This window comes from Prunus avium, chromosome 6 (assembly GCF_965620075.1).
Source record: "Prunus avium chromosome 6, drPruAviu1.hap1.1, whole genome shotgun sequence".
NCBI classification, from domain to species: Eukaryota; Viridiplantae; Streptophyta; class Magnoliopsida; order Rosales; family Rosaceae; genus Prunus; species Prunus avium.
Genome location: NC_142289.1, coordinates 8924717 through 8940127, shown reverse-complemented (window position 1 = coordinate 8940127; position 15411 = coordinate 8924717). Strand labels below are relative to the sequence as shown.

Sequence of the window (15411 nt, the reverse complement as noted above, 5' to 3'; positions counted from 1 at the left end):
ATGACCTGATTACAATTGTTGTTCTTGAGGAAAATAGGACAAAGGCTCGTAGAGGTGTGGTTAACGTGGTTACTGCCAAGAAGTATGAGGATAAGGGTGTTGCAAAGTGGGGAATAAAGAAGCAGAGTTAGTTTCAAAAAAAACAAGCCTCTTGGCATGACCCCTACCACTGAATTTAAGTGTTTTTTCTGCCAAAAGGAAGGTCATATGAAGAAGAACTGCAACAACTACAAGAAGTGGTTTGAGAAGAACAAGAACAAAGGTAATAAAGAATTAGCCTTAGTGAGTTTTGAGTCTAATTTAGTGGATGTTCCTTCTAATTCTTGGTGGTTAGATACGGGTGCCTCGATTCATATAGCTCATAATGTGCAGGAATTCACAAGAAGGAGGGAACCAAGAAAGCATGAAGTTAAAGTGTTCGTGGGGAATGGAGAGCAAGTAGATGGGAAAGCCATTGGAGTAGTGCAGCTTAAATTGGATTATGGTTTTATTTTAGAGTTGGATGATGTAGTTTTAGTACCCTGAATGAAGAGGAATTTGATTTCTGTTTCAAGATTATCAAGACTTGGTTTTGTTTTTCAATTCAATAAAGATGGCTTTACATTATCTCCATGTCATTATACGTATTACATATTTGTGTGAAAGATCTAGATTGTATATTAAAGAAATCTAACAACTCTCCCATTGGAAACTAGTAGGCAAATCCTGCATCTTTTCCCTGGAAAAGTTACACTTCCAAATGATAGGCCAAAGTACCACCCTGGAGGAATTACTATGAAAGGTATTACTATTAGGACAGCAAAAGAATTGATAGATAATAGCAACTGTATATGGTCCATCCATGAAAGGTAATTGGCTGGTTGGCAGCTCTGTTTTACTTTGATTTTGGATTTATGACTACAAGCTTGGGTTCAAAGTTGAAAAGTTGGGGAGGAAATGATTATGAAAGGGTGTATGAATGGCTCCTGGTCTGAAGATACCTTTTGAGGAACTCTTCAAAGTATCAAAGTGGCTGTAAAGCAATGTGAACCAGGCATGAGCCAGGTTTCTTTGATTGGTTATATATTGTGATGAAGGCTCTGACTCAGAGAGATCATCTATGTGATTCAAATAGCACTTCTAAATTATCATAAATGCTTTCCATATTATCGGTTCAGCAGAGAAATAACGCAGAAAAAGTTTGTAGTTTATCATTTATTAAAACACAAAAAGAAAAAATGGTTGTCAGGTGGGACACATCAACACGAGCGCAATCAAAATTGATGATAGGACCATTTGTCCTAACGAAAGTGAAGTTAAAGGACTATGGGAATCATTTTGGAAATTGAGGGACTCAAATGCAAATCAAGTCTAAATTCAGGAAATAATAAAATGATTTACCCAAAAGAAAATAATGCAAAAAGTTGTTGTCGGGTGGACCAGTCTCTCATGGTGCCTTTCTCATCCAATGCAAAACACATGAAGACGAGCGCCATCAAACTTTTTCTTAGTGGAAGAAACTTTAGTCAATTACATGGTTCACTTTAACTAGAGAAAACTAAGATACCCAAAATGTCCTTTGTTGTATTTGCTTAGTCTATGAAATATAAGGGATATTTACAGAAATTCCACCCTACTTTCGCTTGGAATTTTCTATTTTCCAATCCAATGTGCATGGTTGATATTAGTAGAATTAAAGCATCCATCTTAAAATCAATTGGCTTTAATTGCCTGACGTGGGATTCTCTCAACAAACATTTATCAACTTTAAAAGTCCGCAACTTTTCCTATTCCAAGTCTTTGTCTTGCATAATTTCCAAAATCATTCAGCTCTAAATTCCATTCCCAGATGAGCATTGCTTTGTCTAAGAATTAGCAAAATCCAGTGACTCCATTATCTGTCATGGAAAATCTTCATAACTGTAGAACCCTTGTCCCCATGTTTTCTCTGCTTGCTCTTCTCCTCCACTTATCATCCTTTCACTCTCTGTCTCTAGCTTATGACCTCCCAGATAAGAATTTCATCAATTGTGGATCAGATGCTGCTATAAACTTAACTAGCAGGACGTTCATTGCAGATGGTTCCTTCTCCTCACAGAAAAGCAAGGCTGTCAAAGCCAGCAACCAGCTTCCAGATAATATATCAACTCTCTACCAAACAGCAAGAATTTTCAGCCAGCAATCCTACTATAAGTTCGAGATCAGTGAAAACGGTACTTACCTTGTACGCCTGCATTTCTTGGCTTTCTCCTCCTCGGTTAATCTCTCCACAGCTCTTTTTGATGTTCTGGCTTTTCCTAATGTTTCAAATTCTGGGTTCAAACTGTTGAGCAATTTCACTGCTAAGAATAGTAGCAACTCTCCTTTGATAAAGGAGTTCTTCCTTGGGATTGATCCTGGCACATTTAAAATATATTTTGTTCCTCAAGCATCATCTTTTGCATTTGTAAATGCCATTGAAGTCTTCCTTGCTCCTGCAAGTTTCAGCCCTGAGAATTACAACAGTAGTCTTCCTTCAGTTCTACATACAATTTACAGGGTGAATGTTGGAGGCCAGGAAGTCACACCAGATATTGACAGAATATGGAGGAACTGGGAACAAGATGATAGTTATCTGTCTGATCCAAACTCTGCCAAGGAAATCCCCTACTACCCAAATAGGCCTAGTTATTACAATGGAGAGCATAGTGATCCAGTCACTCATTTCATTGCCGCTAATGATTTTATTGCCCCGGATTCTGTTTACCGAACTGCCAAAGAGATGAATATTACTCCTAGCAGGCCATTCAATTCCTTCAACATAACCTGGTCTTTTAATGCGAGAAGGAACGCTAGGCACCTTGTCCGGGTTCACTTTTGTGACATTATTGGTCAACCTGGTAATATAGTATTTTATTTGTACTCAAATGGCAACTTCAGTAAGAAGGTTGGGGAATATGAGTCCTTTTTCTCAACAGAGTCGGCTACTCCTTTCTACTATGATTTTGTGGTGAGTTCTAATGAGTCTCAACTCATTAGCATCAGCGTAGGCGCTGAGAAAAACTCTATAAACAGAACTGCCTTTCTGAATGGTCTGGAAATGTTGGAGATAATGGAGGGGTCAGTTTCAGTTTCTGATGTGAAAGAGTCTGTGAAGAAAAATGTGGGTCTTGTGGTTGGTTCGGTTGTTGGAAGCCTGTCTTTCATCTGCATTTTGGCTTTCGGAATCTTGTTTGGTTTGAAACACATAAGAAGGTTGACTGCGATTCGTGGGGTGAAGATATCATTTGCTGAAGTTCAGCGTGCAACAAACAACTTTGACGACGAAAAGCTGCTTGGTGAAGGTGGCTTTGGGAATGTTTACAGAGGAACTCTCCTCGATGGAAGAAAAGTAGCTGTCAAGCGAGCCAAGAAAGGTTCACGCCAAGGCCTTGGAGAATTCCATACAGAGATTAAGATTTTGTCCAAGATTCACCATCGCCATCTTGTTTCCTTAATTGGGTACTGTGATGAAAAGTCTGAGATGATAATTGTCTATGAGTTCATGGAAAATGGGACCTTGAGTGATCATTTATACGCTTCGGACTTTCCTCGTATGCCCTGGAAGCAGAGACTTGAAATTTGCATTGGTGCAGCAAGGGGTCTGGATTACCTTCACACAGTTGCAGCTGGGGGCATCATCCACCGTGATGTTAAGTCCAACAACATATTGCTTGATGAAAACAATGTTGCTAAAGTTGCTGACTTTGGCCTTTCAAAACATGGTTCTGTTGATGAAACTCATGTCGTCACCAAAGTGAAAGGCACCCTTGGTTACCTTGATCCGGACTACATGATGTCCGAACAGTTGTCTGAAAAATCTGATGTGTACTCGTTCGGGGTAGTTCTTCTTGAGGTGTTATGTGGAAGACCTCCTATTGATGGAAATCTCCCAAGAGATGAAATGAACTTAGCTGAATGGGTTCTACATTGCAAGACGAAAGGGTTGCTTGAACAGGTTGTAGACTCTTCACTTGAGGGTCAGATTGATGCTCACTCGCTGCGAGTATTTAGTGACACGGCTGAGAAATGTCTCCGAAAAGAAGCTAACGATCGGCCTACAATGGGTAATGTGCTGTCTGACTTGGAATATGCATTAAGGCTCCATCTAGCACTAAATCCTAGAGAACTTAGTTCTGAGGACAGCACAGCCAATGCTTCATCAGCATTCATATATGTTGAGCGTCTTCCTTCACTTAGTTCCACAGTTAACGCAGACGATACAGCTGTCTCCGCGGACGGATCGGTGGACACAACACCAAGCCAAGTTTTCTCCCAATTGAAGTTTGGCAATGCCAGATAAGGATAAGCTTGTGTGTTCTGTGAAGTATTAATATTACCCTTGTTTTTAGTTTCTTGCCAGTAAAGCTAACTTTGGTGTGGCTGTGTTGATTTTAGTATTGTCTTTGATTATTGTACTATTAGCTCTGATATCTCATCTTTAAGATTCAACATAGTAGTGTTGTTCTCATCTTTGATTGAACCCACTTGACTCTTGTTACGTGAGGAGAGATAGAGAGAAGGGGCAGTGCTGCCGTGACATGGAAATTTTTCTCCTTGTGCTTGCGTCGACGTTTAATGGCATGGCCTCTGACCCAAGCCTTGCAAAATTGGCTAGCTTGGGCAGTAGGATCAAATGCAAAAAAGCATTCAAATTGAAGGGGACTCAAAACTCGTGATTGATACTGATACTGAACATGTTAAAATGCTCTGGAAGTAATATATCTCTTAGAATCTCAGATCACACATGGGTCAGGGAACAAAAGCATATTTATCAGGAAAAGAATTCTTCCAACGGTTGAGGTTTCAATCAAAGAAAATAAATCTGCCTTTTGAAGTTTTTACTCTTGTATCATACAATTTGTATGCTTTTTGACACTCTTGGCTCCGCTACTTTAAAAAGATGGATTTTTTTTAAGACTTAAAAGCATTCAGCTCAAAATCAATTGGTAACGGTCGAAAGACCCAATATATTATGCACTGCAATGAAAAGCTTCAAATTTCCACTGGAATTTTAACTTTTATAGTTTCTAACGCGATCCTTTGTAAGCAGCCAGATTGTGGTAAATATGTGAATCAATTAAATTCTGGAGCGCATGTGATCAAATTGAGCCAACGAATGAATGAAGTGCGTGCTCTAATATCACGATACAATTTGAGCATGAGATCATCAGGAGGACCAAAATATAACATAAACATACTGTTAAAGTAAGGCTTCAAATTTCCAGCGTGGAATTTTATATTCTTTTTTAACTACAGATTGCAGCAGAGCAGATCATTCAGGGTCACAGTTAACTAACTGGCTTCTGATTTTGCTAGCAGAAAGCTAGAAAGTTGCTGTAGAGTTTGCAGCAACAAGTCGGTATACGAACTATTTGGAAAAATTAAGCCAATAACAATAAGCTATAGCTTCAAAGAAGTGTGTTTCGTTTCTTGAATTTCATAATAATCCATTGCAAATATACATATGTTTAGGCTACAAACATACACATCTGATGATATACATAAAGAAGAATTACATGATGATTGAAGGAAGCCATTAAAAAAGTTTTAAAAGTATGGAATTAAGCTAGTGGCCAGAGCCCTTCCTACTTGGCCCAGAAGCCAACGTAGACATTTGATACCTTACAAAAACCTTGTCCCTCTTCTTCCTTGCAGTTGCAGAGCTTGAAAATGAAGGTTTTGATCCAATCAATCTATGCCCATTACCAGAAACTTTGGAACGAAGAGCTCTACATTCAACTTGAACAACAACAACGTTGGACTGAGAGAAGAACACTAGCGCCATCAAAACTAAAAGACATAAGCAAAAGTGTCTCATTCTTGATGCTTCAAGAACTATAACTTGTTTAATGAACCTCTTTCTTCCCCCCAACTATATAGGATGATTCTTTCAACTATATTCTCCTCCTAGGCAAAAAGAATGGAGCAGAAAAAGATTGGCTTTGGGGTTCTTTGGCATCTTCATTTCATAAGCTATTTAACGTCCTTTGTTATAAGGGGTGGGAGGGATTGGGTGGCAAAGGACGGTGTAGAGCTTTTTGGTTGTGGGATCCATTAAAAGAAGTGTTTTTGACTTTGACCCAAACTTTTCATTTTCCTATTGGTCATGACTCATGAGTTCAGGCGCAGACGGTGGGATTAAGCTTCAATTTCACATTGAGATTGAGCTCTGCTTGGCACAGTCCACGCTTGACTTCTCCTTGAGACGAAGGCGACTCTCAGCTGTTAATGCATTGTGTAGGTGATTTTTAGTTGTTAAGATGTGCTTGAAATAGCCGGCCATTCAAGCGTGGATGGACGATTATTGAGTGCCCGACGAAGAATGGCTGACTTGAACAACTGTCCTTCTCTTTCACATTTGGATTAATTTATGACCCAATTTTGTGACTTGCCAACATGGAAACATGGGTTACCTGCCTCCGACCAAACAAAAAAAAACATGGGTTTACTCGTTTGAGTAATGTCACAGGGTCGGTTGGTGCACATTGCACACTTTTTGGGTTATAAGTAGGTGCATGATATACCAAATCAAATTTGAACTGTGTGCTGCAAAAGCCTCCAAGTTGTTTGGGGTTCTCAAATGTCGATGTCACATAAACAACGGTCTAAATGGTTCAATTACACTGAATTAATGTTCACCTTTTATTTTGCACATTCCTTCTTCTCTCAAAACCAGCCAGCAACAAAGCAAAGCAAAGCAATGATACCATGAAAACTGGATCCACATATGTCAATTTCATGGGAATCTCAATTGGTGGATATTAATTTATATTTTTTTAGGAAAAAGAACCAGTTGGGTATTTGTTTTTAGTAAAAGGAATTAGATGGGAGCGGTGGAGGAATTAAATTAAATTAAATTTCTTTTAACTTTTTAAATAATTTATGATTATATTAATTTTGTAGGCTTAGCAGTCAAAGTAGTTATTCCTATATCTGGTATCATAGCCATAAAGCCTCCACTTGGTATCAACGCTTTTGGTATTAAAGATAAATTTATTGGACGATTGTTGCTCAAGTCCAAGTAAAAAAATGGATTTTTGAGGACAGGGGAGGGGAGTGAAAAATAAATTAAAAAATTACCTACATCCAATAAATTCTGACCCAAGGGATTCATTTATAAATAAATTGCACAGCCTTTAAAACGAAATTCAAAAAAGCCCAAGTTTGATAATATGAAATTTACATGGTAACTATAGAATTTGACCAACTAGTTATATTCTCCTTCTATATGAAAAATATAATAAAGCATTGACGATATTATTAGAATCAATCCTTTTTTTTTCTTCTTTTTTTTTTTATGGGTAGAATCAATTCTTAGGTGGTTTGTTTAGTTTTGACTTTGTCAAAGATAACTAGTTTTATAAACAGACATGTCTCGACTAATTTTACAAATATTATTGTGGACCAGAAGAGTCATACAGATATTTATTTACTACGAATGGAGAAAGTCATGAATTTGGGAACTTAGATAGGGTAATAAAGGAATTGGAACCAGTAGCTCTTTGAGACTTTTAAAGGTAAAATAAGTAAGTTTTTACAGGTATGATCCTAGGGAACTTGGGAATGCTTTATCAGGGGCAAGGTTCCTTCTCATGCTTGCCATTGAGATGGTAGGCTACTTGGCTAGACCGACGATCAAACCCTTATGTGTATAGTTGCTCGCCTAATCCTCTAGGACATAGCTTGGTTTTTGTACTTGTTCCCTTCCTTTCATTAATAAAATTCTATCCTTTTTTTCAACAACAAACAAATGGAATCGAATCATCTACTCACCCCTAGTTGATATTATTCATGATTTTGAGGGTATTTAATTAAGGATCTTAAACCATGAGATGTTGTGTGGTGGTAGCTCACCTCATTCCTTAACCATGTGGTTGGGGGTTCGATCCCCGCCCATGGGAATGGAGCGCATTTCGTGGCCAGCTGTTTACCTCCTTTGGAGAGCTCCCGCGGCGAAAGGGATTAGTCACTACTGTCGGCGGTGGACACCCTTGGATCTCATCCAAAAATTAAGGATCTTAACGTGAAACCTACATAATTTTTTATTCCTAATGTGTTAGTAAGCACAAGGGAAATGATGAATTGGAATTATTACAATACCCGTGTGTTAGTAAACACAAGAAAAGCAGTAATTGGAATCATTCCAATACTCATTATTGATTGGTATTAGTAAACATGCCACTCATTTTTTATTTAAAAAAAAAACACAAGTATTATGCTGTTATGCAATTTAATATATTCTATGATAGTATAGTATGTATTTGTCTATCCCTTACAGTTTTTCTTGCTTAGTATGTATTTGTCTATCTATTTGTTGCAATTGTGAACGTGTATTGGTCAAAGTTTAATTTTAGTGTATTCCATATATATGATTCTCTATTGGTTTGATTACTTGAATTGATTGCCCATTTTGTGTCGATTTATAAGTTAAGGAGATGTTCATTGTTTTAATTTAAATTCCGTCCATATATGTTTTTCAGTTATCGAAAGATTTTCAAAAGAAAATCAAAGCTTGAGTTAGTGGATGAATGATTGTTTGGTTGCATATATTAAGAAATAGTATAGCTGAAGGCTTCAAAATATGAAAACTCGTCAAGGACAATTATAATTGTAATGAATATGCAATATGATTTTTTATATATGTGATATATAAGATGTTTTGGTATGTATTGTGTGTTCAAAATTTTTTATTGTTTATATTTTGTGAGAGGCCCCCCCACATATGAAATCATGGCTCCACCACTCACCTCCTTAGATAAATTTAAGGAGGAATTCAGAAATTTAAAAAAAAAAAAACACAACTTCAATCATGCTCCCTATCCACCTCTTAAGACCTCTAAGAGCTCCTAAATCTCATGAGCTCCTCCTACTCAAATTTAACTCGAAGTGTTTTGAATGCCCAACTCAGAGTTATAACCCCATAACCCTATTCGATAAAAATACAATTGATATTGTTTTTTGGGAGTTGATAAAAGTCATCAGGTACTTTTCTCATATTGAAATAATTAGGGAGAAATTACATCTTAGAGGAGTGCATGTTAACATTTTGGTAATTCCAATAAAGATTTTTTTAAAAATACCAAAATATATAATCTATATTAATATATGCATATATGTATATATTATATTAGCTACGGAAAATGTAATGAGTTGCTAATGTCCTTCATTAGATTTGAACCCTAAACTCTACCAATAAATCATACCAAAAATAAATAAAAATAATAAACCTACAAAAGTCTAGCATGTTTGACATGTTATATTTCTAGTTCAGTTTTGTTTCTTTTCCTCCCTCAAGAACGGTTCAACAACCATAGCCCTGAGTCCCTTAATTTTCCCTACTATTCTTCTCTCTCATGATATAGAAACAAAATTTTGCCGAGTAATTAGTGAATTTCAATGGTAGTTTTGGGCTTTTTTTATGAGGTTTTGGGGTTGGGTTTGTTTTAAGAAACCAATGACAGTTTTGTTATTTAAAAGAAGTTAAAAGTCTTTTTATTATGTTGTAAATGGGTTTTGGGTGTGTTTTTAAAATCCATTTCATACAGGGTTTTTTTTTAATATTTTGGGCTCCTATATTGGGTATAATAGTGAATCTCCCTTATATTAATGTGCAAGAATTGAAGAATTCTGGGATCCCAAAATATCAAGGTCAGCTATGTCCACAGCCTGCCCCAATGAGAAAGACTTCTATGAAATAAAATAGAGTGCTGCTATTTCCACCCCTTTGTCCTTTTTTCTCATCCACCTTATCTTCCCACCCACCATGTAAATTTGAAAAAACACAATCCTATTTTTCCACCCACTTTTATTCTTAAAATATCATTTCATTATTAATTCAACCAAAACCCAAAATAAAGCAAAAAAATTTTAAAATAAATAAAATAACCCAAACAAACCTAGCAACCTCTTCTTATTCTTCTTCTTCAATCACAATTCCAAATTATATATATACTAAACGGCAATCCGACTAAACACTGTTCTTAAGCACAGTGAATTTACGAAAATGCCTTTATTTTAAACTGTTCAGCCAGCTCCTTTTTCCCTTCTACAGTAAAATTACGGTTTTGCCCTTGGCTGATTGTTTTCTGTTTTCCCCGTTTTGCCCTCTCTTTCCTTCGGATGTAACTAGCGGCTGTTTGTTGTTGAGAGGCGTCTGGTTCGATTTCAACTGGCTGGTTGGAGAGTTTCGGGGGCAAGGATGGGAGAGCTGGGTTGCTTCTTCGATGTTCATCTGGAGGCTTCGACTTCCATTTCCCTAAGAACAACTTTATGTTTCTTTTCCTTCCGAACCCATCAAAGCCTCCTCCTCCTTCAAAACCCTTCCAAATTCCCAAACCCCCTCCATTGCCATCTCCACTGCAAATTTCTTCGATAACCAGATCCAGCGGCTGAGGCAATATCTTGAGGTTAGACACGATGACGGGCATCAATTGGCGCAACAATCTTGGTAATCTTAGAGACCCAACTCGCCTTTTATTCTTCCTTGCACATACAATCTGTTTTTGGGTCTGGATTTGATGACAGAGTGAAAGTGAAACGCTAAAAACTGGAGATTTTGGTACAAAGATGGCGTTTTGAATCTAAGTGTTTCTGAAGAATTTGTTTGTTGGCTGGGAGATTTTTTGTCCTTTGTACGAATTTGGGCTCATTTATTTGTTTAATTTAGGTTCATTTATTTGGTTAATTTGATTTCAGGTTCTTGGGTAATCCCTAAGGCTATATAAGAGCTGAGGTATTTATATATCACAACATATTGGTAAGCTTCAAATCAGGTTCAATTTTCTCTATTAATTTTAGTTTTTATTCTTTGACTGTAGCACTGATCCTGCGTTTTTGGTGGTGTAGGGTTATGAGATAGAATTTTCTAATCTTTGATGACATATTAATATTTTTGACTTTTTCCTTTTAGTTTATGGAAGATATGATGTATTTGGAGGGGTTGTTGATAAGAGTGATAACAACATGATGTTGCTTTTGATTATATATTAATGCCTTTTCGTGTGTTGAAGTTTTTTGAAATTTTTTGTTCTTTTTAGGGAGCTTTTTTAACATGAAAAATGAGATGTAGCTGCCTTTGGTTTCATTTGATTGATGTTTTGGGCATATGTTTGTTTTGAAAATTCTTATTTCTATAGCTACAATACTGTTGGTTTGCATCCATTTTGCTTCATTAGGCTATAGATGTAATAAAAATATTGTAATTTAACTCATCCATGTTTTTATTTTCCTTTCCAGCTATCGCTGTTTTGGTTGGAATTTGTAATTTTTGAATATGATGCCTAAAAGAATTACAAAAACCAGAAAAAGCCTGAGTTAAATTATAATAGATCGATATTGAATGCATCAGTGCCAAGAAAAATGTTGTTGAGTTATAAACAGTTACTCAAAATCTTCCACCAGTTTCATACTTGGGTGCATCTACATTTAGCATCTGTTCTAAATTCTTCACTAAATGGCATCAAAATATTTATCAACCAAAAATAGCTAAATACAATGAATAGTAAAATTTCCACCAATGACCAAAAAGAAAACTTAGAGGTTGTAAACTATGCAGTGCTCTCAAAGTGTCGGCTTATTTTGCTGGTTTGGATAGAGCTGTTAGGTTCCTGCTTTTGGTTCTATTAAGCAAGAGGGGAGTTTCTTGGTTGAAATTAATTGGCAGAAATTAATTGTTTTCCATTTTGCTTTAGCCAATGGCATCAATTTCCCATTTGTGTTGATCATTTAGGCATATGTACTGTTCTTACTTTCTTAATGATGAATTTTTGGTATGCAAGTGTGATATCAAAGCATCCCCTGCAGGTTACATAATATATACATTAACTTTTTAGTAAGAACCCATGTAAATCAGCTACACGGTGCTTGATTATTATGCATCAAAGTTATTCAAATTTAAGAACACATTATTAAAAAGCATGACATTATAATCAATAATCGTATACTCTTTATTTCAAATGCAGCATCTAATAGTTTTTAAATAGACAGTGTAGCATCTCCATTGCAATACAGTTAGTGAAAGAACTTTTTCTTAATAAATGTTTTTTTTGTTTTCAATTCATAGTGGAAATAACTTTAAAGTCGGAAAAGATCATCAATTTTTAACAATGAGGATGAGATTTTTTTTTTAAAGGTTGGCTACACATCAAAACATTGTCGAAGATGTAGCACATGTGGCACTAATGCTCTAATTAGGGATCACCAGGTTGTTCAAAGCTCTGTTTTAGAATCTAGAATGTCTTTATTTTTCGCTCTCTTGGTTGTTGCTTGATTTTATTTCAAATTGCTCCTCTGCAAATGGTTGGTTGCAAGTCACAATTATGGGCCGTTGAACTAATTTCCAGAAACAAATTCATCACATTGGCTTAATTTATTATATAGGGTTTGGTCGATGTTTGGTTTTATGGAATTTGTTTTTTACAGAACATTTGGCATTGGTCCACACTGTCTGCATGCATATGGATTTTGAAATGAGTTGTGATGTGTGTATTTATTTTTCTCTTTATGGTGTTGGTTACTTTTCAACCAATTAACATGTGATTCTCCTCTCAAGGAATTTGAAAAGAAAGCAGTCTTCACTTCGTATCATCATATTTTCATGTTTTCATTTGTTTGTGTAAGAAAAGGAAATGTAACAAAAAGTATAGTTTCTGTTGGGGTCTATATTCTTGATATTCTTCAATACCAAGATCAGTATTGAAACAGATTAATTAATTAATTGAGACTGTCTTATCTCACAAGCAAAATCAAAATTATATTTATTAACCTAATTTTGTTTTTCTATCTTTGTATTTTAGATAGCTGTTGTGATCCTGCTTTTGTGTGGCTGTTTTTGGAAATGCTTGATAGCTTCTTTGACTACAGGTTAGTGTTTCATCCATTTTTTTAAAGACCGCATGCATGGTGGCCGTAGCTTATTGATTGCCAAATATTATGACAATTGAAAATTCTCATTTCTGTGGTTCTGTCAATATCACGGTGCATTTGCTTTGCTTAATTACAGTTTAAATGTGATTGATAATTTAAAATTTTATAAATGCATTTTTTTTCTCCTTTCCAGTTATCAATCTGTTGCCTGGGGTTTAAAATTTCTGTGCATAATGCGTAAAAGGACTAGAGATAGCAAACGAAATCAGCTGATGTAAGAAGCTCATAGTTTTGCCATTTCAAATGGTATAGAAATCTCTTATGAAAGTGTTTGTCTTGCCGATGATAAACATAAAACCAAATAAGAAAATGTGTCAGATTCTAACAATTTACCAATTATTGGTTTGAAGAAGAAAAAAGCCCATGGCAGTTCCAAAATTGCCTCTCCTACTTCCACATCAGAGTTTATGCTATTTTCTTTTCAATTCATTCATCTCATTAACGTACACATTACATACATAATATTTCATCGTTCACAGCTTATTTCTTCACTCAATTTCTCTATATTAAGTGGTAGTTGATTGAATTGAATTTGGGCAAAGTTTCCTTTCTCATAATTGTTTTCAATTATGATTCAATTTTAAAGAAAATTTATCAACTCTTCTTTTAAAATATGATTTTTCTCAAACATCTTTTAGAATGCAATTTGGTTTCATTCCTTTGAGCCAATGTGTTTGATTTTAAAGCATTTGCCTTCCATTAATTTTTGTGGTTTACACAAGTGATGTACATATATTTCAATTCTCCCTGATTCTAATATTTTAGTCACTCGAAATTTTTGTTCATATTAAGAAACTTCCCTTTCTTTAGAAGTTGGGGTATGGATATTTGATCACTTCAATAAATATATAAAATTATTTACTCTTATTGATTATTAAAATTTTCTTTTTTTTCGTATTTTTTTGGAGCTCCCATATGAACTGACTTTCAATTACATTTTTCAAATTTAAAACATCGTTATTAAATGTTTTAAATGTAATTAACAAAACTATAACCTATAGCGTCTTATCTCTACCTTTATTCTACTTCTATAACATATAGCTATTTATACATCATTGTTGCTTTTATAGCTTACTTCTCCACTAGATTATCTTAATTCTATAACAAATTTGCTCATTAGGTCACTAGATCATCTTATTTCTGTTTATAGGTTATTAAGTATTTTTAGATAATTTAAATTGTGGTTTGTGCAGTTTTCGTTGTTGGCCTTAATTCAATAGGCATTGTCTTTGCTCAAATTTTCTCATTTGTCGACACTGACACCTACCATTTACCAAGTTTATACCAACAAAGTCAACACCCCTTGATTTGATTATATTAAAATTGTCACAATTGTTTTTAGTTTATTTTCAATTGATTCACTAAATTGACCTTATACTCTTATCCATCATATTAATAGAATGCTCGATGTATGTAAATTGTTATTTCTCCTGTTTACTTTTTTAACTTATTCTATCATAATAATTAACGCTTGCCATTTTCCGACTTTATACTAACAGAGTTAAAACCTCTTGAATGGAGAAGAAGGAACATCAGCCAGCTACACAACAAATGCAACAACAGCTATCCCTTGCAAAAAACATCAAAAAAGAAAAATCCATGTCCACCACCCATTAAAATATAGATATACGCCTGTAGAAGAACAATACTTTGCTCAAGGTTACTCATATTTTGATGTTTTAATAGCTGCTTGATATATTAAAATATGCATAATATTTTAACATAACAAGCAGCATATAAAACATGTTAGTTTATTTTTTACAACTTAAGCTTGCCAAACTAAGCATGATGGCACTGTTTGGATCTCAATGTATATATAAATAGGGCCGGTATTTTAACATAACAAGCAGCACTGATATCATCTTATTAATTTATTTATTCTAACTTAAACGTACTAAACTAAGCATAATGTTACTATTTAGATCTTAATATACATATAAACAAAGCTATGTTCCCTACATATTTTTACGACTTTATACACATTTGACGCAATTTCAAAACCCGCAGCATCGTGCGGGAGCCCTTGCTAGTAAATCCTAAAAGACACCCTTTAGTCCTAAGTCCCTACAGCATGCCCTTGCTTTCATTGAAAGCATGCTAGCCTTCAACCCCCTGCCAATCCAAAACCCAATAACCCATTGAGGGAGAAACAAAAGTAGGGATTTGGTATTGAGGAGATTCTATACCAACGTTTCGACCAAGTTAGGTCTTTTATTTGGGCTCGGGTCTGAATGTCTGGCACATAGAAACAGAGAGAGATAAAGAGACTGAGAGAGAGAGAAATAGAGAGGAAAAGGAGGATTTGTTGGCGGCACGGGGAGGGGTCGCCGCCGGCAGGGTGGGATGGCTGACAAGTCGGGTGGGTGGGTGGGTGGGTGAGGGAGATTTGGTGGCTGTTGGGTTTTTATTTTTTATTTTTAAAAATAATTAGTTTTAAAAAAAAAAAATTAGAAGTCATTTTACAAATGGATAAATTTGTCTATAAAA

General features: G+C 35.4%; 1 long non-coding RNA gene and 1 pseudogene across 1 annotated transcript; both read left to right on the top strand.

Moving 5' to 3' along the window:
- Window positions 1-1715: 1715 nt before the first annotated feature.
- Window positions 1716-4480, top strand: LOC110769978 (putative receptor-like protein kinase At2g23200 pseudogene; annotated as a pseudogene).
- A 5660-nt stretch (window positions 4481-10140) lies between these two features.
- Window positions 10141-14823, top strand: LOC110769976 (uncharacterized). The gene is made up of 4 exons (XR_015836793.1): window positions 10141-10447; window positions 10696-10756; window positions 12795-12861; window positions 14424-14823. It is a non-coding gene; the product is annotated as an uncharacterized LOC110769976 (long non-coding RNA).
- The last annotated feature ends 588 nt before the right edge of the window (window positions 14824-15411 follow it).